Raw genomic sequence first — 25,168 nt, 5'->3', positions numbered from 1 at the left:
GAGATTAAGTTCTCCAAACTATGTAGTTACTTCCTGCATAAATGTCAAAGAAAGTCATCTCCTGCTCTTGAGTATGAGATAATTGCAGACTTCTTGTGATTTTATCTTGTTACAAGTTCCTATTTTCTTTTTGGTTTCCCTCACTTTTTATACCTTATTGGCTCTGCTGGGTGAGGACATAAAGTCCTTGAGGTTATCAAACTCTTACTTGACACAAAGTAGATGCGGAGGAATGTATGGCTACATGATTCTCCAGCCAACCAGATGTAAGCTCACTGTGGGTAGGAAATGTGTCTACCAACTCTGTTATATTGTATTCTCCCAAGCTACTTCAGTGCTCTGAACACAGTAAGTGCTCAATATTCAAGCATTCAATCATAATTACTGAATGCTTATGGTGTGCAAAGCACTGTCGTAAGCACTTTTAGGTGACGGATTATCCATCATAAATAAATCCTACTGTCCCCTTGCAGTCTATCATTCATGCCTGTGCCAGTTAGCGAGAGGATAGCAGGTTGAAACTTGAATGCACATTTCACTGAGTAACCAGGAAGTTGTCAGTCAAGCATTCTTGCCCATTCTTAGGTTGGCAGGGTCTTCCCTCCAAAGATGCATCTCCCAATTTAGTGGTCATTTTTAGAGAAAAATCAAACATGATCTTATTGAACATTTATAATGTAGAAGAAAACGCTGATGTGCAATTGGGAAGCAGCATGACCTAGCTGATAAACCATAGACCTGGGAGATAGAGGATCTGAGTTCTAACCCCGACTCTGCCACTTGCCTGCTATGTATCCTGGGGTAAGTCACTCAACTTATCTGTGCCTCAGTTTTATCAACTGTAAAATGGGGATACAACACTTGTTTTCCCTCCTAACAGACTGAGCCCAGGCTGGGACAGGGACTGTGCCCAACCTAATCAACCTGTATCTAACCCTGTGGTTAGAACAGTGATGATGATGATGGCATTTGTTAAGCACTTATTATGTGCAAAGCAGTGTTCTAAGTGCTGGAGAGGATAGAAGGTGAATAGATTGTCCCACATGGGGCTCACAGTCTTCATCCCCATTTTACAGATGAGGTAACTGGGGCACAGAGAAATTAAGTGACTTCCCCAAAGTCACACAGCTGACAATTGGCAGAGCCGGGATTTGAACACATAACCTTTTACTCTCAAGCCCGTGCTCTTTCCATTGAGCCATGCTGCTTCTCTAGTGATTCAAAAGTGGTTGGCCTGTAGTAAGAATTCAACGAATACTATTCAAAATAGGTTTCTAAATGTAAAAAATGGAGAACTATTATGTTTGTGATTCTGTACATTAGATCCCCTCTCAGGGTCTCACCTGGAGAGTTTCCAGTATTCTACCAGTCACAGCTACAGGAGGGAGAGTCAAGCAGAGGCATTCCCATTCCATTCCTAGCTTAGGCAGTGGCTAGCGAGTGGAAGGCAATCTGCTACAAGTCAAAACTCACTTGGGCTGGGCAGCAGTGGCTTTGGAGAGAAATGAAGGCAGAGACTCATTTACTGCATGGAAGAGTGAATAGTAAATCACTTCTGTATTTTTACCATGAAAATTCTATGGACACACTACCAGAATGATTGCAGATGGAGGGGGGGCATTCTGAGAGAGATGTGTCTATAGCATCGCTATGGGTCAGACACAACTCTACAGCATAAGACAACAAACATGTTAGATAAGATACTTAGAACCTATTAATCGCGTTGGTGATCGAAACCAATGGACTCATAAGTCCCTTGCTGGGCTTAGGAAGACAGACAAGAGTGCACGATTCTGATGGGATAACTAAAGATGCTATTTTGCAAAGATCTTTGGAACTGCATTTGGTGACTGACCTCCTTAGGAAGGCCCAAGATTTTACAAATCAAAAGAGCAGCTAATGCTCAAGATTACACAGAGGAGTCTTTAAGATTCTAAGTGATAGTGTTAGATTAAATAGTCCATTTCAGGATTCATTGAACCGCATGTCCGATGATCTCTATTCTACCCATAAATAACCATTTAACTCATTTGTACCCCCCAATCTTGTACCCATCACTTTCATTAAAATTTAAAAATTAATATTGACATGAACATTATGGCCATCTATCTCCTGGAGGACAGTTCTTAAATGGTAAGACAGGATCTTAGTGTCATGTCAACACTCACAGGCTAATTTAAACCCTTTGGGTCATTGTCCAAATCATTAGCTGACACCAGGCGATCATGGGTCCCATTGAAAAGAAAAATGATTAAATGTTTACCATTCCACTGAGGAAAGATGATGTCCTTCTTTTGATGTCCCTATGGGAAACTTCTTCTGGGCTCTACGTTCCTGTTATGGATGGCACCACCCATATGTGTGTGTGTGTGTGGGGGGGGGGTTTGTGTATGCACACGCATGAGCAAGGATGCATGTGTGATTGGCTGATTGATTGAAGGATAGGTGCTTCTAGAAAGAGAGGAGTGGAGAAACAGATCCTGACCTACACTCTTTCATTCTTATCAACATCTCGATCAACCTTTACCATTTTCATTACCATTTAAAAATGTGGTCTAGTGGAAAAAGCGTGGGACTGGGAGACAGAGGACATGGGTTCTAATTGCAGCTCCTCACTAGCTTGTTGTGTGACCTTGGGCAAGTCAGTTCACTTCTCGGGGCCTCACCCAAACCCAAAGCAATGTCTTAGAGCCCTGAAAGAATGAGTTGGGTGCTGCAGGACTCAAGTGGGCAATACAAGGCAGGGGCGGCAAGTTGAGAGACAGAGGCTGATGATCCCTACCCTTTTCCTATCTTCTGACACCCGCTCCATTATTGATAGGAAAACAAGGGACTGGAGTCGAGACAACAGCATCAGGGATCTGAAGGTCCAAAGGAAGTGATAGTAGTGATGGTACTTACTGAGTTCCTCTGGGTGTAGCATGCTAAGTGCTTGGGAGAGTACAACAGAATGGACAGATATACTCCCTGCCCACAAGGATCTTACAATCTAATGACAGGAGGTAGAATTCACAAGCACCACCAGACCTTTGTGATGGGGAAACACAGAAGAGAGGCAAAATCAGGTCAAGGGAACAGGTATTACTGAGTTGGAGAAATTGCAGAGAGATTTGGGAAATGCCAAGTTGCTGATATCAGCACAATAAAGGAGAAAGCAGACTTAACCAAGTGACTAAAAGTGCTAAGAAACCATATGAAACCTAAGCAGAAATGCTTGTAACTCAGTTACTAGGGGCAGCTCTGGGGAGAATGCACCATTCTGAAATTGAGTTTCAAAATTTAACCCAGTATGGTCAGCTCCCTATACTGTCTGGTCAAACAGTAAGGATTCTTCCAAGAGAACTAAAGGAGAAGTTATAATCTAAGAAATCCACGGGGGTTATCAGCAAGGCCTGCATCCCAGGTTCTAGTTGGAAATGAATCCCTGGATCTCTGCCCTCCAAGAGCTCAGGCTGAGGGGACAGGGTGAGGCTGGGAGCTGAGGAGACAGATGAAGAGGAAGCAGGCATGGCAGCAGGGTTCAGGGGGTTGGTATTGAGCTCATAATCCCTGATTTTACCTTTACAGGGCCCTGGTTCCCACTAGTTGACCCTGGATTCCGACTAGCTTCATGGCACGACACACTAAATGTGCCAGTCTGTGTGTTTTTTTGTCCAAATGGCAGGCCTGTGGTCAATAACCCAATCCTGCAGGATCATTGAGTTTGCTGATTCACAGAGCTCAGATAGCCAATGGCTCTAAAGTTAACCACTGCCCAGACCCTAAGTGATTTCTGGCACTTCTTGTTACAACTCTGTTACAGTATTAATTGGATGTGATTTCCTTTACAATGCTTATTTCAGATCGAAACAGAAAATTAATACAAATATGATACAACAGATTGCAACAGCTGGTTTTCATTTCCAGTGCCTTTTCAGTTGGCCTTACCTTTGTGCTTGCAGGATTATGTGTGTCAGACTGTAATCATTTTTATTGAGTGCTTGCTGTGTGCAGAGCACTGTACCAGCACTCAGAACAGTGTTTTGCACATAGTAAGCGCTTAACAAATACCATTATTATTATTATTACCAAGTGGTTGGGAGAGTTGGATATAACAACAGACACAGTTCCTGCCCACAATGAACTTACAGTCTAATGGGGAAGACAGATGTTAATATAAATAAATAAGTTATAGATGTGCACATAAGTGCTGTAGGGGCTGGGATGGGGGATGAATAAAGGGAGGAAGACAGAGTGATTCAGAAGGGAAAGGGAGAAAAGGAAAGGGGAGCTTAGTCAAGGAAAGCCTCTTGGAGGAGAAGAGCCTTCTGTAAGGCTTTGAATGGGGGAAAGTAATTGTCTATCGGTTTTGAAGAGGGAAGCCATTCCAGGACAGTGACAGTATGTGGTTGAGAGAGCCGCGGCGAGATAGACAAGGCTGAGGTACACTGAGAAGGTGAGCATTAGAGGAGCGAAGTGTGTGGGCTGGTTGCTGGAAGAGAGTAGTGAGGTGAGGTAGGAGGGGGCCAGGTGACTGAGTGCTTTAAAGCCAATGAGGAGGAGGAGGAGGAGGAAGAAGAGAAAAAGAGAGAGAGAGAGAGAGAGAGAGAGAGAGAGAGAGAGAGAGAGAGAGAGAGAGAGAGAGAGAGAGAGAGAGAGAGAATCAATCTACAACTACTCTATGGGTTATTTGTGCACTGTAAATAATATAAAAATGTAGAGTAATCCTGAATAACTAATGAGAAAAAAAAAACCACTTCAGCAGCTGATTTAATAGAAAATTGATCTTATCTTTGACAACCTATTTCAGAACAATATCAATGTTCAGATGCAGAAACCTTCATTCCAAAAAAATGGACAATCTATCAACTTGAAATTATCCCTTTGTAAACTGACTCAAAAATTGTTTTCTTCGCTTCACAACTTCTAGTGAAAACACAGCACGGCTTTCCTTGAGTCATGAAATTCAATTTAACATTGAAGTCATCCCATCTTCAGGGTTTCTCTTCTTTCGGTCCTTGAAATTAGGCACCCAGTGGAGAGGTGATTTTTCAATCCTACTCTATAATGGATAGCAAGGCTATAAACCACCATTAGATTGCCATGCTGACTTTGTGAGAAGCCCAAGGACTGTTCCTTCCAAGCATATTTAACTCACATGGTTTACTGTGGGTTCTTTGATTGTTAAGTTTTATCTTATTTCATTATTGGCTGGATTTTAGCCACATTCTTCTAGCCCAATCATCACACCTCCTTCAAGAGGCCTTCCCCAATTAAGCCCTCTTTTCCCAGATCCCTCGTCTTTCCTCATCATCTATGCACTTGGATCTGTGAAATTTGGGCATTAGATATTGGCCCCACCCTCAGCCCCACAGCACTTATGTATATATCTGTAAATTATATATTTACAACAATGTGTGTCTGCCCCTCTAAACTGCAAGCTTATTGTGGGGAGTGAATGTGTCTGCCAACTTCGTTGTATTGTATTCTTCCAAGTGCTCTTAGTACAATGCTCTGCACACAGTAAGTGCTCAGTAAATACAACTTTGTTGTATTCTTCCAAGTTCTCTTAGTACAGTGCTTGCTCTACACACAGTAAGTGCTCAGTAAATACCACTAATGATGACTCTGATGATGGTTGTTCCATTGTCAGTCTCTCCCCACCTTGACCTAGACTATGAAGGCCCTGTGATCCTGGGACCACTTCTGAATTTTTTTTGAATAATAATCCCAGCCCTTGACATAGTACTTTGCAGATTGTAAATCACCAATACATATTAATTTTATTAGTAATAATGATGATGTTAATAATAACAATAATAATGGCATTTGTTAAGTGCTTACTATGTGCCAAGCACTGTTCTAAGCACTGGGGTAGATACAAGGTAATCAGGTTGTCCCACATAGGACTCACAGTCTTTGTCTCCATTTAACAGATGAGGTAACTGAGGCACAGAGAAGTGTGTGACTTGTCCAAGGTCACACAGAAGACAAGTGGCAGAGCTGGGATTAGAACCCACGTCCTCTGACTCCCAAGCCCATGCTCTTGTCACTAAGCTATGCTGCTCCAATAGCATTTGTCTCCGTGATTCTATTAAATTTTCTCAACTACTGAAATTATGATTTAGAGAACTAGGCCATAAACTCCACCCTCTAATAATAATAATAATGATGGCTTTTATTAAGTGCTTACTATGTGCAAAGCTCTGATCTAAGCGCTGGGGAGGTTACAAGGTGATCAGGTCATACCACGGGGGGCTCACAGTCTTAATCCCCATTTTACAGATGAGGTAACTGAGGTACAGAGAAGTGAAGTGACTTGCCCAAAGTCACATAGCTGACAATTGGCGGAGCCAGGATTTGAACCCATGACCTCTGACTCCAAAGCCAGGGCTCTTTCCACTGAGCCACGCTGCTTCTCTAGACTCTAAGCTCCTTGTGGGCATGGAATGTATCCACCTACGTGGTTGTATAGGACTCTCCCAAACACTTAGTACAGTGCTCTGAACAGAGTAGGTATTCAATAAATACAACTGATTGACTGAATAAATCTTTCTGGTGCAAAGGTGATGATAAATGTTTCTGAAAACATGGGCAGAGCATCAAGCCTGTAGTATCTATCCTTTGTCACACCTTATCTATTTTTTAAATGATATATGCTAATCTCTTACTATATGCTAAGCACTGACTATGTACAAAGCACTGTACTAAGCGCTGAGGTAGGTGCATGATAAGCATGTCAGACACAGTCTCTGCTCCACTTATCGGGTTCAAAATCTAAGTAAGAAGGAGAACAGGTATTAATTCACCATTTTGCGGAAGAGGAAACAGAGGTCCAGAGAATCTAAACGGTAGAACTGGGACTAGAACACAAGTCCCCTAGCTTCCAGGCCCATGCTCTCTCCCCACCATAAAAAAAAAAACAAAAATGAGAAGAAAATAAAAGCCAGGCTGCATCATGCAGCTTTATCTTCATTTTTTCTTACCCTTGGAAGTAGGGAGCTGATTTTCAAGAGCTTAGTACAGTGCTCTGCACTCAGGGAGAGTGAGCTCATTATTGGCAGGGAATGTGTCTGTTTCTTGTTATATTGTATTTTCCCAAGAGCTTAGTACAGTGCTATGCCCACGATAAAAGCTCAATAAATACAATTTACCTGGGGCTTCCCAGACTGATTGATCTGAGGCTGCCACTGGCTGACATACTAGAGAGTGAATGGTTTAGCTCTGAAGTCCCAAAGAAGTGGCACCCTGAAAAGAGGGTGATGAGTGGCAAAGGAAGATGGATAAAGTCAGGAAAAGGGAATGCTGCACCAGGGGAATTGCACAGAAAGCTACAGGGCAGAAAGCTATTCAGTGCCATTAATCTAGTCTTAGTTCATTCATTCATTCATTCAATCTTATTTATTGAGTGCTTACTGTGTGCAAAGCACTGTACTAAGCAGTTGGGGGAGTACAATATTAGAACAGAGCTCAGTGCTTAAAACAGTGCTTGGCACATAGTAAGCAGTTAACAAATACCATTACTAAAATAACAAACACAGATTCCTGCTCACAATGAGCTCACAGTCTACAGGGTGAGAGAGACATAATATAAATAAATTAATAACAGATTATAGTAATAATAATGATGGTATATGGTAAGCACTTACTATGTGACAGGCACTGTACTGAGCACTGGGGTGGATACAAGCAAATCAAGTTGGACATAGCCCCTGTCCCAAGTGGGGCTCAGAGTCTCAATCCCCATTCTACAGATGAGGTAACTGAAGCCCAGAGAAGTTAAGTGACTTGCCCAAGGCCACACAGTAGACAGGTGGTAGAGCCAGGATTAGAACCCATGACCTTCTTGACTCCCAAGCCCATGCTTTATCCACCACGCCATGGAAATATACATATTTTAGTTCTGAAAGGCTAGGATCATTACAGACACAGAAGAGGTCATAAGCCACATTACCATGGAAGCAGAATGCCTGACAGCTCAGTGAAACTTGACTTGGTGAGATTCATGAGCATTTAGGGGAATATTCACTTTTCCACCCTTGTTGCAGGCCATCTGGCAGGCATAAGCCGGGGAGCCGGTTTTTCAGCATTGCTTTTGCAGGGAAAGGTGGAAAGGCTCTGCACGGGATCGCACAGGGACCTAACTCCTGATACTGGGAACACAAGCTCCTTGTGGGAGATGACTCACTTGGTATGCTTGAGGGGATGTTGGGAAAAGAGGTTTTGGAGTTTTGTCCTGAATTTTTACATGGGCTGAATAGGGCTTTGAGTTCATCTGCCAAACAGAGAGCTGCTCCCTCAATATTAAGGACTTCAGTATTCCTTAGTGCTGAAGTATGGGTGCCTCCATTCATTGCTGGTAGGAATATGGAGTCAAGTGCAATGCATCACACATGGTGAGCACTAAATAAATACCATTACAACCATAAAACTATGTCAGGGGTTTGAAGGTCTTCCCATTTCAGTACTTCACCTCCCTTTAGCTCAAAATGCCCATGGTATCACTAAACCAGAGCTCACACCAACTTCGGGTCAACCTTGCTTTAAGAAGGTGACATCACCCTTCAGATTGGATCTGGAACTGTAGAAACCTCCCCAGGTTTATACAATTTTCTGGCAACTTCCAATCATTTACATTGACTCAATCAATCGTATTTATTGAGTGCTTACTGCATGCAGAGCACTGTACTAAGCACTTGGGAAGTACAAGATGGCAACATATAGAGACAGTCCCTACCCAACAGTGGGCTCACAGTTTAAAAGACTCCTGGATCAGCCTCTGTTTCTCTAAACAGACTCTAAACAGAAACTAAATCCCATCTATCTGGGCTGATGGTCCTTAATCATTAATAATAATGATTAGAACTGATCAGCTATCAATAGCACATAAGTGATGGGAGTGGTCAGAGAATAGCTTGCTAAATCACTAGAATTTCCTGCCAGTACTGGAAAATGAAACTAGCTTTAACTGGAATTGATTTTTGGAAGAAAAGAAGTTCCCTGATCAATCCTCATTCCAGATGACTACAGCAATAATTTGGTGATTTTAAGTGTAGCCCAACATTGATTTCCAAGGTGGGTCATTCATTCATTAATTCAGTCGTATTTATTGAGTGCTTACTGTGTGCAGAGCACAGTACTAAGCGCTTGGGAAGTACAAGTTGGCAACATATAGAGACAGTCCCTACCCAATAGTGGGCTCACAGTTTAGAAGGGGGAGACAGACAACAAAACAACACATATTAACAAAATAAATAGAATAGTAAATATGCACAAGTAAAATAAATAGAGTAATAAATCTGTACAGACATATATATAGGTGCTGTGGGGAGGGGAAGGAGGTAGGGCGGGAGGATGGGGATGGGGAGGAGGGGGAGAGGAAGGAGGGGGCTCAGTCTGGGAAGGCCTCCTGGAGGAGGTGAGCTCTCAGTAGGGCTTTGAAGGGAGGAAGAGAGCTACTTTGGCGGGTGTGCGGAGGGAGGGCATTCCAGACCAGGGGGAGGACGGGGGCCGGGGGTCGACGGCGGGGGTCCTGTGACTACGTTATTGGGGAATAAGTTGGTAGAGAGGGGACAAGTTGTCCCTGACCCTTCAAAACTTTGGACTTGTTAGAAACAAATCAAGCTATAAAATGTCTCTACCCAGTAGATTCCAATGGATGCTCACACTTCTCTGTATCAAGCTGCAACTACTAACGGGTTTAAGGCAATCAGCTTCCTACCACCAACTTACTTCCACTCCTTTCCCCACTGAGCTCACATACCCACACAACACTATAACCAAATACAGGTGGCATCTATGGCCCAAACCCCATTACAACCCAGCACATAGAGTTCACTATCTAATGGCAACCTATCCCCTGTCCCTGGCTCTAATCTCTCTCATCATACTTTGCTCATACTATCCCTCTTGCCTGAAAACTCCCCACCCTTTCACATCCAGCAGACTACTACTCTCCCCCATCTTCAAAGGCCTACTAAAATCACACCTCCTCCATGAAGACTTTCCTGACTAACCTCTTATTTCCCTACCCTATTTCCCCCCACTACATCACCTCACCTCCTAAAAATGTAGATACTCACCCCAAGAAATTATGTACATAAATTATATTACATAGTATATTTAATATGTCCGTGTGCATATTTATTTATGTATATTAATGTCTGTCTCCCCATCTACACTGTAAGCTCATTGTGAGCAGGGAAAGTGTCTGTTTTCTGTTGTGTTATATTCTCCCAAGTGCTTAGTACAGTGCTTTGCACACAGTAAACGCAATAAATGATTGTGAATGAATTATATGTAATATGCATACATTGTGTGCATATGTATACAAATATATATACATATATAAATATGTATTTCCTTTATTTTATTGTCTATTCCCCCTCTACACTGTAAGCCTCTTGGGGACAGGGACAATGTCCACATTCTATTCTTCGAAGTGCTAAGTGCAGTGTTCTGCAGAGAATAACTGCTCAATAAATGCTATTGTTCGACCGGAATAGTGTTTTCTTTTTGTTTGTCCCAGAGGGCAAAGGACTTGCTCAGAATGCTCTCCAGGGCAGTTAATCACTTTGAAATAGATACACGATTCTGTCTTCTTGGCATCAAATGGATCTGGCTCCTTTGTTCACTACTTTAGGTTCTTGGTAGAACTTCCACTGCAGAGAGTGAAATAATTTTAGATTTTGCTTTAACTCTTGCACAAAACTTTCATCTTTTCTTCTCAGTTTGTTGGACAGGGGTATTTTACCCCAACTTTGTGGAAGGGTTTCAAGTCTCCTTGCCTAGGCTGGGAGAGGACACTTTGTCCAAGGCAAGGTTTGGGTTAGAAGCTCTCTGGTCTAGTGAAGGCAACTGAGACCCTCCCTGCTGTCTGACTGATCCCAGACCCATCTCTTGCCAGAAGTAAACAGAGGTGGTGAGGTTCACTGGTTGAATTAGGAGGAAAGCTACTAGCACTCAATTAATGATGCAGTATTGCACTGTAGATTTGTAATGTCATTTACTGAGTGGCAGCCCTGTTCCGTCATTATGAACAATAGTGATAGTGCCAGGCCTATGGACTGCCAAACCTTGAGGTGTTGAGATACAGACTGCCAAGCCTAGGAGTTGGACTACCAGCTTCCAAGACCAGAGATGGTGGGGCTATGGATTGCCAAACCTGGAGAGTTGTTGGGGCTGAGTCTTACGATGTCCTGTCACAAACCGCTGGGAACTTGAAATTCCCTGAGCAGTGTCCTCTCTAGACTGTAAGCTCACTGTGGGCAGGGAATGTGTCTGTTTATGGTTGTATTATACTCTTCCAAGTGCTTAGCAGAGTGCTCTGCACACAGTAAGCACCCATTAAATACGATTGAATTGAATGAATGAATGTCAAGTTAATTGGTAGAGAGTTTAGTACTCGGCTCTGCACACAGTAAGTACTCTCTCAATGAGCCAGATGATACTTTTCAGACTACAGTTCCCTGGGAGTGGTAAACTCATTGTACTTAGGAAATTTATTCACTTGTTCCCAGGTGGGCAAACCAAGTAAATCAGCTATTCTCTTAGCCCCAAACAGCCAACGGTCCTTATCCTTTTCCTGGCTCAGGGATCAGAGGGGTGAGGGACCATGGGAGAAGCGTAGAGATTTTATTGACTTCTACTAACCTGGGAAAGAGAAGGCAAGCATACAAATTAGGAGGGTTTTGCAGTTTTTAAAGCACTGTTTTTAAGGCTATTTAAAAGTAAATAATTATTATGGTATCTGTTAAGTCCTTGCTATGTACTGTGCTTACTATATACCAGGCACTGTACTAAGCGCTAGGGTGGATATAAGCAAATCAGGTTGGACACAGTCCCTGTCCCACCTGGGGCCCACTGTCTCGATTCCCATTTTATGGATGAGGTAACTGAGGGCATAGAGAAGTTAAGTGACAACCAATTTCATGCAGCAAACAAGTGGCAGAGCCAGGATTAGAACCCATGACCTTCTGATTCCCAGGCTTATGCTCTAGCCACTTCACCATGCTGCTTCTCCCCCCAAATACTCTCAAAAGATAATTTCCTCTTCATCTACAAACTAAGAATTGTTCTTTATCCTGATTCAATTCTTGATGGGAATAGGGTAGAAAGTTTCCCATCCAAGTGTGTCTGGTTCCAATCTTTTTCATGGGAGTCACTCTCCTCATTGACACAGACTGAGCTCACATACCCACACAACACTACAACCAAATACAGGTGGCACCTATAGCCCAAACCCCTTATTTGGAGCCTAGCACACACATCCAGGAGAATATAGATATGATTTCCTTCCTTCTGAAACTGGTTCTTATTCATAATTCTGCATTTGATTAAAATCACATCATTTGACAGTCTTCCAAAAAAGGACCTGATTCTCTTTCAATTAAAAAAAAAACAAAGACCATACAATTTCCAACAAAACTACCCTTTTAATTTATCCCACTGAACATTTGTTAATCTGAGCACTGCACCTAGAACAGTCAAATGAAGCCTTTATTGTAAATGAACCAATTTGCTACATCTAGACTGATTTGTCTGTATAGGAGCTTTGGTTACATTTTCCGACCTCAGATTCTGTGGCTTTTTGAGTTTACTAGCCCTCCAGCACTTGAAAAAATCGCCTTTCTCACTAAATGGAATTTCACCATAGTATAAAATTATAAGCACAGGTGAAAAACCCCCCCACAAAACATTAAGAGGCTCACAGATAGATTCCCCTGCCAATAACCAGGCATCTAGAGTAATGGATCAATACCACTACAAAGCTCCACCATTTCCATATTCTCTATTGTAATCTTAAAACATTCTGAACAAAGTTAAATTGGTGAGAGACCAATTTTTCAGCCCCTGACATGAAGGCATGTATTCAATCAGTAACCCAGGATTTCATTTTTGAGAGGGCCTCAGATAATTTTACAAGACTTTCACATATATAAACATCAAAGTGACTATTGCATCAAAATGTCCAAGTCAATAGGACAAAAGCTAAAACGTAGACAACCACACTTCAGATGGATCTTTAATAAATCAGGAATTTTGCCTCTTCACTTTGGATTTCTTATAGAGAAAAATCATCTTTGCATTGCTTTGTTCCAAGGAAATATTGTTTTAGCATTTTAAATATCCAATTGTTTAGATATAATCATCTTCACTTAAACTTAAGGCAACAAGTTATGAACTACAACTGGATTTGAATTTGGTAAATATATTCACCCATATCATTGTGAGTTCTTTACTGGGATTTTTCATTGTGATTCATCCAAAGTAATTTGTTGAAGACCTATGGCATGCATAGTACTCAGTGCCCAGGAAGTACAATAGAATTAGCAGGCATGAACCTTGTCTTCAAGGAGTTTAACACCTAGTGAAAAAGACAGACATTGAAATAAATTACGGGTGGGAGAAAGTAACACAGTATAATGATATGAACAGAAGTGCTATTTTTTGAGGGCGGTGAGCACAGGTGCTTAGATGGCACAGAAATGCCGAAGTGGCAGTAAGGGGGGAAATAATGTGGAGAGATTAGAAATTAACCAGGGACCACCTTCTGGAGGATTTGCGATTTCAGTAGGACTTTGATGGCTGGGAGAGAAGAATATCATGAGAAAAGGGGGAAGGAATTCCAGGCAGGGTGAGGGTTCAAGCAAAAGCCAGCATCAGGGTAGATAAAAATTGAGGCACAATGCATAGTTCACCTTGAGAGGAACAAAACATTTGAGTTTGGTTGTAGTGGGGGAGGAGAGAGGATGAGTAGGAGGGAGGGAACTGATTGGGTGCCTTAGAGGTAATGGTCAGGAGTTTCTGCTTGATGCAAAGAGGCATGGGCAACCATTTTAAGAAGAGTTGGGAGACATGTGTATAACAATATTTTCGAAAAATGATTCGGCAGCACATTGAAGTATGGACTGAAAAGGGGAGAGGCTAGAGGCCAGGACACCAGCAAGAAGGCTGATGTAATCTCCCTCTAGACTGTAGGCTTGTTGTGGGCAGATAACTTGTCTACCAAGAATGTGTCTACCAACTATGTTATGTTCTACTCTCCCAAGCACTTAGTTTGGTGCTCTGTACACAGTAAGCACAGTAAATATGGTTGATTGATTGATTGGTCACGCTGGATACGACCAGTGCTTAGACCAGCGTGGTGACCATTTGGATTAATTTACTTATTAAACTTTTGCCCTCTTCCCTGAAAACTCCTTTCTGCTTTTCTTAAACAAGCTCGGCAGTTCTTCACAGTACACCAAAAGACACAAAAAGTAATGTTCCGTGGAGTAAATTGCAGCAGTGTTGGACAGCTTCATAATGATCTGTGGGTCACCAGACCGTAGATGCTGCAATCAATAATTTCTGCAGATACAATGGGAAAGAAATTTAAGGAAAATTAAGTGACAAATTGAAAAGATGCCATGGCTAATTCACTGGGCTTGGAGCTTCTATTAGAGTCCAATCTTGGGCTGTTGCATGTATTGAGAAATAATGCTATATTGTTCCATCCAGATAGTGAGGAGCAGCATGGTCTAATAGAAAGACCATGGGCCTGGTGGTCAGAGGACTTGGATTCTAATCCCAGACTCCACCACTTGCCTGCTGTGGGCAAGTCACATAACTTCTCTTTGCCTCAGTTTCCTCATCTGTAAAGTGGGGATTCAAAATCTGTTCTCCCTCCTACTTAGACTTTGAACCAACCCCATGTGGAACAGGACTGTGTCTGACTTGATAAATGTGTATCTACCCTAGCACTTAGAAGAGTATTTGACACCTAGTAAGTGTTTAACAAATACCATAATTATTTTAGGTCAAGTTGGGTTTTTTTTTTCCTCAATGAACATTGGTTCCTTTTAATTAGAAATAATAATATAGTGCCTGGACATTCAATAGACATTATTTATACCAACTCTTCCTGATATAAAGACTCAGCCATGATCAGAATAATGAAGTTTCCATAAGTGATGCATCCAGTTGTGGGAGGTTTTTTCTGTTTATCTGTTAAAGGAGCACAGAGCCGCATAAGTTTCACATGTGAGCCCAAAAGCTAAGGGAGTGCATGGACAGGAGGAAATATTGTTTTCTATATGCACAGTGGAAGCCTAGGGACCTCAAAATGATCCTAACCGTGCCTGAGACAGAAAAAATACTTGGATAATTGGAAAAAAGGAACCCCTTGCTCCTACAAATAAAAACAAGGAGTGTAATTTTTGTAAGTTCCCTCTCTTATCTTGAAACAGTGGAAATGGCAATTATGGCCTGAGCTTTGTATCTCTCCTCATTATAGCCCCAGGTGTGGGAGAAGAAAGAGGCTTCCCACCTAAGCCTCTCATAAATCCAGCACATGCCCTTAATTGGCAAAGCAACCTTGGGCCCCACTCATAAATCCAAATCATATTGACAGATACCTTCATTCATTCATTCAATCATATTTATTGAGTGCTTACACAGAACACTGTACTAAGAATTTTGGAAGGGACAATACAACAATAAATAAAAACATTCCCTTCCTAAAACTAGCTTACAGTCTGAGGGGTGGGGGGGATGAGGGACAGACATTAATATAACTAAATTATAGATAAGTACATAAATGCTGTAGGGCTGGGAGGGGGAAAGGGTGGCTTAGGCACGGAAGGCCTCGGAATAGATGTGCCTTCAATAAGGCTTTGAAGTGGGGGAGAGTAATTGTCTATCATTTTTGAGGAGGGAGGATTGTTCCAGGCCAGAAGCTTGACATGGGTGAGGGGTTGGTGGCGAAATAGACGAGATTGAGGCACACTGAGGAGGTAAGCATTAGAGGAGTGAAGTGTGAGGGCTGAGTTGTAGGAGAGAAACTAGAGTGAGGTTGGAGAGGGCAAGATTCCCTAAGAAGGATCCAGTAAACCTTAGGTGACCATCCCCTACCAACCATAGACCTGAGTGGTTGTCCTTCATCAGTGTCTCTCCATCAATTTCGCACCCCTTCATAAGCTGAATGTCCATTAAGTAGAGACACTCCCCTTATCCCGACCTTCATCAACTCTAGTTTTAATTTTAAAAACTCTAGGATGGGACTAGCGTAGCATCTAGTATTAATAATGAGCCATTATGATTTACGTGTTACTCCTAGCATCTCTCTCTCAGCTAGGCGCATAATTCCATGAATTATTCAGCAGGTGTCCTCTACGGGACATTCACTCCAAGTTGGTTACATTATGACTCTAACAGTTCTACCATAAATAAGAAATAAAATTAGCAGGTGATTGTTAGCATTGAGTCATGTCTTGCTTTATTACAATATATTTTTAATTAGAGTTTACAAGACACCCTTATAGGATGCACTGAGGCTTGGGAGCAGCGTGGATGGGTGCTGATAACATTCTCCTCTGTCTATTTTATAATTACGGTGATATACTGTACATTAAGCAAAACATTAGCTGTTCATTAGCATATTGCCTACTCACTATCTAGAAGCAATTTTAGTTATGTGCTTTATTTTTTAAATGTCGAAAAATAATTATGACTAGCAGGCTTCTAGTGGGCAGCAACAACAACAACAACAAGAAATTTATCCAGAGCCCAATTTTCTCAGCCTGTGATTACTCCCGGGGAATCACACTGGTACTTTGCAGGAGCAGGAACTGTTGCAGGCTTCTAAAGGGTCAGGAAGTGCATTGCAGCAGTGATATGCTGTGCATGCAGCAATGCATTACTAAGGTCCCTGGTGATCTGAAGATGTTACTGCTCTTCCCAAAGTATCTGGCATTACATTAAAAGTTCTGTTTTGTAGTATGTAAAGGAGTGAGGCTTGGTAGTTAGCCAAAATCTTGATCCAGGTTGTCCTGATGGAAAAGTCTGAAACTAGAGGGAATATAGGAGAGGAGGTATTATCTGGTGCCCAGATAATATTAGTACTACTACTAATAATTATATTGATGCTGATAATAACAAATGTGGCTTCTGTTAAAAGTTAACTATATGTGCAGCACTGTACTAAACAGATAAGATAAGCAGGTTGGACATAGTCCCTGTCCTATCTACAGTCTAAGTAGGAGGGAAAACAGGCTTTGAATGTCCACTTTACAGATGAGGAAACCAGGGCCCAGAGAAGTCATGACTTTCCCAAGGTCACCCATCATCATTATCAATCGTATTTATTGAGCGCTTACTATGTGCAGAGCACTGTACTAAGCTCTTGGGAAGTACAAATTGGCAACATATAGAGACAGTCCCTACCCAACAGTGGGCTCACAGTCTAAAAGGGGGAAAGGGGCAGAAGGCAAGGGGCAGAGCCAGGAGTAGAACCCAGGTCCTGTGACTCCCAAAGCCCATACTCTTTCCATTAGGCCACAATGCTTCTCCCAGGGGAATAGCTAAGGCTCATGGAGAGGAAGTGGAACCAGCCTGGGTAAACTGCTTCCAGTTTGAATTTGCCAGGTCTCCCTGCCAAGGGAGGACTCCAGCATCTGCCAGTCCTCATAAACTTCTCCTAGTGGAGGAAGTACCCAGGTAGAAGGATTTGGCAGGAAATCAGAAATGCTCTAGTTATGCAATTTCCTGGCTGGTTCAGAAACAGAGAAGACACGCAAGAGGATTCTGGGGAGCAACTTAGGGGACAAGAAATGTTGGGGTAGATGTGATTACTTTCTCAGAATCCTCAGAACAAAGTAGGGCTTTGCACTGCTGCAATGAGAGCCCTGAGAATGCAGATTTCCCCTCAACACTGATTCTGCTCATCTTTGCTCTCGGGCAGAAAGGGGACACTGATTTCATTCAGTCGTAATTATTGAGCACTTACTGTGTGCAGAGCACTGTACTAAGTGCTTGGGAAGTACGAGTTGGCAACATATAGAGATGGTTCCTACCCAACAATCAATCAATTGTATTTATTGAGCGCTTACTGTGTGCAGCGCAATGTACTAAGCCTTGGGAAGTACAAGTTGGCAACATATAGAGACAGTCCCTACCCAACAGTGGGCTCACAGTCTAAAAAGTGGGCTCAGAGGGCTCACAGTCTATATTTGACAAAGGTATAGGCAGATTCTGCAAATCACAGCTAATTCATGGACAGAAGGAAGATCCCACCCAATGCTTGGCACAAGTGCTCATTTTAAGCTACTTCCATAGCCCTCGAAATCCTGTAATGGACGCTCACAAACTCACGACAAGGGAGGATATGTCAGTGAAAAGCAAATCCCTGTCCAGGCAGAGTCAGCCGATCTTTGCAGTGATCTGCAACTGATTCCATTAAAAAAAAAAAAAAAAAAGAAAAATGGAAATTGCTTGAGAGGAGACAGTAAATGGATTCTCCATCCAATACTAGTAAGGGGGCCAGATGGTCAGATATTGGCAATCCTAGACCACTGCGTCTGGCCAACTTTCTGGGGGATGCCCTGGCTCAGTAGCAATAGCTACATTATAAAATGGATCTCCTCGGAACAGAGGAAAGAGAACACCCATTCCCAGTCCCTGTTTCACCCTGAAGAGTAGTTCAGATGGGTGGAACCCCAGTTTTTTTTATTCCTGCTGCTTGAAACCAGTGCTGGACCCCTTTTTAGCTGTAACCCAGAGAAAGCAGCAGCTCAAGTAGCTTGGCCTAGTGGATACAGCACAGACCTAGGAGTCAGAAGGACCTCAGTTCTAATCCTGGCTCTGCCACTTGTCTGCTGTGTGACCTTGGGCAAGTCACTTCACTTCTATGGACCTCAGTTACCTCATCTGTAAAATGGGGATTAAGATGTGAGCCCCAATTTGGGACAGGAACTGTGTCCAACCTGATCAGCCTGTATCTACCTTGGACTGTAAAGTCTTTGTGGGCAGGAATGTGTCTGTTATACGATTATATTGTGAGCCCGTTGTTGGGTAGGGATTATCTCTATCTGTTGCTGAATTGTACTTTCCAAGAGCTTAGTACAGTGCTCTGCGCACAGTAAGCGCTCAATAAATACAATTGAATGAATGAATATTGTACTCTCCCAAGCACTTAGTACAGTGCTGTGCACACAGTAAGCACTCAATAAATACAATTGACTGACTACAGTGCCCAAAACATAGTAAGTGCTTACCAAATGCCACAGATAAAAAATTTAAAGAATGTCCACTGGCCATGGGCCTGGGACCCCCAGTAGCTGCAGTGGGGTTGGTGTTGTGTCTACAATGCGCAGAGCACTGTGGAAATGCCAGTGCAAACGGGACACAAACCCTATTACAGATACAGATCCTGTCCCAGAGTAAGGAGGACTTTTGGGGCAGAGACACAGGGAAAGATTATCTTTCTTAGAACATCCCAAACCCAGTTCCCAGTAGGGCCCCTCTCCGTGGGAAAACGAGGATGAGAAGCTGGTTATGTTTTAAAATATTTCCTCTATTTTTTGATTGATTTTCTATTTCCAAGAAACATGAAAGGCTTATTTTACAAATACATATAAACCACTTATAAGCGGCTGGGATTCCTTCTTTTCTTCAATAAAGTGCATGATAAATGCCGATAATCAACATTTGGAAGCATTCTACAGTAATTAAAATTTAAACAATGGTAAAGGAATGCCGGGCAGCACAGAACATCAATTCTTACTGTGCATTAACTTTCATTTATTTATCTTTTAAGCCTTTAACTATATAATCAAAGTTGCGGTTGTTAGTTCATATTGAAATTATTTTCCATGTATCGTAGAATGTTTATTTTGGAATTGTACACTCCATTTAAATCTATGTGGCAGAAGAAACAGCAATTGTGACAGGGAATAAAGCAGATGAACGGGGCTCCGGCCTGCCAGCTTCATCTTTCCCTCAAGTTCCCAGGGTTGTCGCCAGAGTAGCTGGGGAGAAGCTCTGCTTCAGGGAAGGATTCCATTTCTTGCCTACCCCCAAGATGATTTCAGCAGATAAAGACTTCGCTGTGTGAAATTAGGCAAGGCACAACTTTTCTGGGCTTCAGTTAACATCTGTAAAATGGGGATTAAGACTGAGAACACTATGTGGGATAGGGACTGTGTCCAACCTGCTTATCTTGTATCTACCCCAGCACTTAGTATAGTGGCTGGCCCATATACGTGCACTTACGTGCTTAACAAATGCCTTTTAAAAAAGGAAAAGATTGAGTTGAGCCTGATGAACATCTATAACTGCCACTAGCAGCCAGTGATCTTCCAAGCTCACCATGTTCAAAGAGCTTGAGAGGCATCATGGCCTAGTGGAAAGAGCACAGAACTAGGAGTCAAGGGACCTAGGTTTGAATCCAGCCTCATTCACTTGCCTGCTGTGTGATTTTAGGTGAGTCATTTAACCTCTCTGTGCCTTGGTTTTCTAAATTGTAAAAATGGAGATTAACTCCCAGTTCTTCCTCCCTTCAGACTGTGAGCTCCACTGGTACAGAGACTGTGACTGATTTGATTGCATTGTCTCTACCCCAGATATAACAAATAATAAGTCAATCAATAAATGGTATTTATTTAGTCATCCTTTGGGCAGAGAACTATACTGTATATGTGGGAGAGTATAATACAACAGTTGGATGACATGTTCCCTACCCACAAGGTAGGTGCTTAGATAATAGAAACAGAGTAAGTGCTTAACAAATACCACAATACCGTGAGTAGTATTATCCTTTGAAGAGCTTTTTGTTCACAACGGTTTGGGGATTTAAGGATGAGTTCTTTCCTCTGGGAATAGCTTGGTTTGAAGAAAATGTCCAAAAAGGAACGGTGAGTAGAAACACATCTTTTTCCTCATTTTCTGGGGCTCTCTGGATTATGTGAGTTAATGGAGTGAATTGTGGATCCCTTGGTCATGATGCATAAATACATGTGGGTGCCCAGCAGTGAAGGGTAGTATTAGAGCACCTGGGAGATTGCATCCATTCACCCTTACCACAGTCCAATATCCAAATGAAACAAACCTAAGAACAAGTTTTCCTCCTGCCTTCACTTTCTCACTTCCCCAAGCGCCAGTCTAGGAAGATTAACCAAGGCCTGTGGAATGGAGAGCAAGGGCATCCCGCAGGATGTTTCCTTAGCTAAAATAACTGGAAATTGAGTAGAGCTGGTGATAGATCCCCTACGGTATCCAGCTGAAGAAGTTGCTAAAGCTAAATTCACTGAGGAGAGGGTCCCAGTCAGAAGTCTCTATCTCTCCCAGTTGTGATTTTTCCCAGCTGTGCTTTTCTTCAACTGGAGGACATTTGGAATAATCACTAGTCACCCTGAAAAATAGACTCTCTCACAATCCAGGCCTAAGCTGGATCCTGGCGGGGAAGAGAATTGGAAATCTCTGTCATGTCAAGGTTCCATTTGCTTTTTAAGAAAGGACATAGAGCATCCCACTGCATGTCTTTACCTAAAGCATTCTGTTTTTCCCCTTTTCCCTCCACAATGTTACCCTCACAGTCAACAAATCTTCCCCGTCCAAGATGCTCACAACCTGTTGTCACTTTCAACTTTGACATTCAGGTTGTGTCTCAGGCCTGCCAGTGTTTTCTCCAGAATATTTTCAGATTTGGGCCTTCGTCTCCTGCCAACCCCCTCTTAGGGTCACACCTAGAGAGTTTCCAGTACTCTCCCAATCTCGACTACAGGATTCAAGAGTTTCTAAACTGATTCCTGACCTGGGTTTCTCCAGAATCTGCACTAGTTCAAGTTCTCTGTGCAGCATGGCTCCCAATTAGCCAGAATAACATTTCCCAAATATGTCCACAAAGCAATGCCTGTATGATCAATCAATCAATCAATCGTATTTATTGAGCGCTTACTATGTGCAGAGCACTGTACTAAGCGCTTGGGAAGTACAAATTGGCATCACATAGAGACAGTCCCTACCCAACAGTGGGCTCACAGTCTAAAAGGGGGAGACAGAGAACAGAACCAAACATACCAACAAAATAAAATAAGTAGGATAGAAATGTACAAGTAAAATAAATAAATAGATAAATAGAGTAATAAATATGTACAACCATATATACATATATACAGGTGCTGTGGGGAAGGGAAGGAGGTAAGACGGGAGGATGGAGAGGGGGACGAGGGGGAGAGGAAAGAAGGGGCTCAGTCTGGGAAGGCCTCCTGGAGGAGGTGAGCTCTCAGCAGGGCCTTGAAGGGAGGAAGAGAGCTAGCTTGGCGGATGGGCAGAGGGAGGGCATTCCAGGCCCGGGGGATGACGTGGGCCAGGGGTCGATGGCGGGACAGGCGAGAGCGAGGTACAGTGAGGAGATTAGTGGTGGAGGAGCGGAGGGTGCGGGCTGGGCAGTAGAAGGAGAGAAGGGAGGTGAGGTAGGAGGGGGCGAGGTGATGGAGAGCCTTGAAGCCCAGGGTGAGGAGTTTCTGCTTGATGCGCAGATTGATCGGTAGCCATTGGAGGTTTTTGAGGAGGGGAGTAATATGTCCAGAGCGTTTCTGGACAAAGATAATCCGGGCAGCAGCATGAAGTATGGATTGAAGTGGAAAGAGACACGAGGATGGGAGATCAGAGAGAAGGCTAGTGCAGTAGTCCAGACGGGATAGGATGAGAGCTTGAATTAGCAGGGTAGCGGTTTGGATGGAGAGGAAAGGGCGGATCTTGGCAATGTTGCGGAGCTGAGACCGGCAGGTTTTGGTGACGGCTTGGATGTGAGGGGTGAATGAGAGAGCGGAGTCGAGGATGACACCAAGGTTGCGGGCTTGTGAGACGGGAAGGATGGTAGTGCCGTCAACAGAGATGGGAAAGTCAGGGAGAGGACAAGGTTTGGGAGGGAAGACAAGGAGCTCAGTCTTCGACATGTTGAGCTTTAGGTGGCGGGCGGACATCCAGATGGAGATGTCCTGAAGGCAGGAGGAGATGCGAGCCTGGAGGGAGGGGGAGAGAGCAGGGGCAGAGATGTAGATCTGGGTGTCATCAGCGTAGAGATGATAGTTGAAGCCGTGGGAGCGAACAAGGTCACCAAGGGAGTGAGTGTATATTGAGAACAGAAGGGGACCAAGCACTGAACCTTGGGGAACCCCCACAGTAAGAGGATGGGAGGGGGAGGAGGAGCCTGCAAAAGAGACTGAGAAAGAACGACCGGAGAGATAAGAGGAGAACCAGGAGAGGACGGAGTCTGTGAAGCCAAGGTCAGATAACGTGTTGAGGAGAAGGGGGTGGTCCACAGTGTCAAAGGCAGCTGAGAGGTCGAGGAGGATTAGGACAGAGTATGAGCCGTTGGATTTGGCAAGCAGGAGGTCATTGGTGACCTTTGAGAGCGCAGTTTCCGTGGAATGAAGGGGACGGAAGCCAGACTGGAGGGGGTCGAGGAGAGAGTTGTTGTTGAGGAATTCTAGGCAGCGCGTGTAGACAACTCGTTCAAGGAGTTTGGAAAGGAATGGTAGGAGGGATATGGGACGATAACTAGAAGGTGAGGTGGGGTCAAGAGAGGGTTTTTTTAGGATGGGAGAGACATGGGCATGTTTGAAGGCAGAGGGGAAGGAACCAGTGGAGAGTGAGCGGTTGAAGATGGAAGTTAAGGAGGGGAGAAGGGATGGAGCGAGAGATTTCATAAGATGAGAGGGAATGGGGTCAGAAGCACAGGTGGCCGGAGTAGCACTTGAGAGGAGGGAGGAGAGTTCCTCTGAGGATACCGCTGGGAAGGATGGGAGAGTAGCAGAGAGTGTTGAGAGCCGGGGGGTTGGAGAAAGGGGGGAAGAGACTTTGGGGAGGTCGGACCTGATGGATTTAATTTTGTTAATGAAATAGGAGGCCAGATCGTTCGGGGTGAGGGAAGGAGGAGGGGGAGGAACCGGGGGCCTGAGAAGGGAGTTGAATGTACGGAAGAGCTGGCGGGGGTGATGGGCATGGGTGTCAATAAGGGAGGAGAAATAGTTTTGTCTGGCAGAAGAGAGGGCTGAGTTAAGGCAGGAAAGGATAAACTTGAAGTGAACGAGGTTGGCATGGTGTTTATGATCACAGACTTAGAGAGATCTAGACCTAGCCAGAAAGAGACTTATAAAAATAGAAGATCAAGGACACAGAGACCTAAAGCAATTGAAAGACAGAGAGGCAATGAGAGAGATACTTTAATACCATTTGGAATATTGTGTTGGCAGCATAAGGCTGGTAGGTCCCAGCTAAATAACAGCTCTCCTGGCCTAGAATGAAACTAGATCTTGCTCAGGAAATGTGCCCCATTCTCTACGAGAAAGGTGTCAAATTCTCTCCAGATTTGTATTTGGCTCAAGGAAGCTAACCAATCTGGGATAGTTAGTTTCCAGGAAAATGGGAGGTGCTGGAAATTTCCTCTCTAAAACTGGAATGATCCTTTTTTCCCAGGGGTCCCTGGGTCAGCACTTCTGGTGCCTGGCCTGGGGAAAGGCCGACTGCAGTGAAGCTGCCAATCTCCTTATTCATTCATTCAATCAGTCATATTTACTGAGCGCTTACTATGTGCAGAGCAATCTACTAAGCGCTTGGGAAGTAAAAATCGGCAACATATAGAGATGGTCCCTACCCAACAATGGGCTCACAGTCGTCAGGGCCTTTCACTGTGAGCCTGTTGCCCTTCTAACTGTGAAAACAAGGTAATTAGGACAGTTCTGCCACCATCTTCCAGCAGAGGTGGGGAGTTAAAGCGTGCAGAGGTACAGAAGCATGAGCCTGCTGTAGGGGGCTGAACCCAGTGTGCTGAGTACTGTAGAAATGAAATTGAAGGATGATAGGAGGTAGAGTGTCTTTGGGAACTGTGAACTGTTTTGGTGCTGATATGGGTAATTGGTAGGATATCAGCAAGTGGCCCTTTATCCAGTTTTGCATTGATCAGTCTGATTTTTCACTGGTCTCCTCCCCATCCAGGACTAATTCCATATCGTATGCCTCTATGCCCTGTATTTCAATTTTAAATTCCTAGTCTCCCTCCATCCTGGATCCTGACACCAATCTCATGGCTTGAAAGTGGCACCGGTGTGTGTAATAGAGACCTGGAGTAGCAGGGAGCACAATGGCTCTAGGGTAAAGAGGGGTTATTGGCACCATCATAAAACAGGTTGTAGGCCCTGCAGATTTCCATAAAAGATTTGTATCAATACATCTCATATCCATTCAATCTACTACTAAATCCTAACAGTTCTGTCTTCACAACATCACTAAAATCCACCCATTCCTCTCCATCCCAACTGCTACCACATTAATCCAAGCATTTATACTATCCTGCCTTTATTTACTGTATCAGCCTCCTAGCTGACCTCTCTACCTCCTGGCTCTCCCTACTCCAGTCCATGCTTCA

The 25,168-nt window shown here is 43.4% G+C and overlaps 1 protein-coding gene and 1 non-coding gene across 2 annotated transcripts in view; one reads left to right on the top strand and one right to left on the bottom strand.

The window, feature by feature from the left end:
- The window catches only part of NRG3 (neuregulin 3), a 1,039,421-nt gene that overhangs the window by 789,632 nt on the left and 224,621 nt on the right, over positions 1–25,168 (bottom strand). The gene's annotated exons all lie outside the window — the stretch shown is intronic.
- LOC119926034 lies at positions 1,326–1,463 on the top strand. Its single transcript, XR_005449952.1, has one exon. It is a non-coding gene; the product is annotated as a small nucleolar RNA SNORA7 (small nucleolar RNA).

Source organism: Tachyglossus aculeatus, chromosome 3 (genome assembly GCF_015852505.1).
Source record: "Tachyglossus aculeatus isolate mTacAcu1 chromosome 3, mTacAcu1.pri, whole genome shotgun sequence".
NCBI classification, from domain to species: domain Eukaryota; kingdom Metazoa; phylum Chordata; class Mammalia; order Monotremata; family Tachyglossidae; genus Tachyglossus; species Tachyglossus aculeatus.
This window is presented reverse-complemented; position numbering and strand designations above follow the sequence as displayed.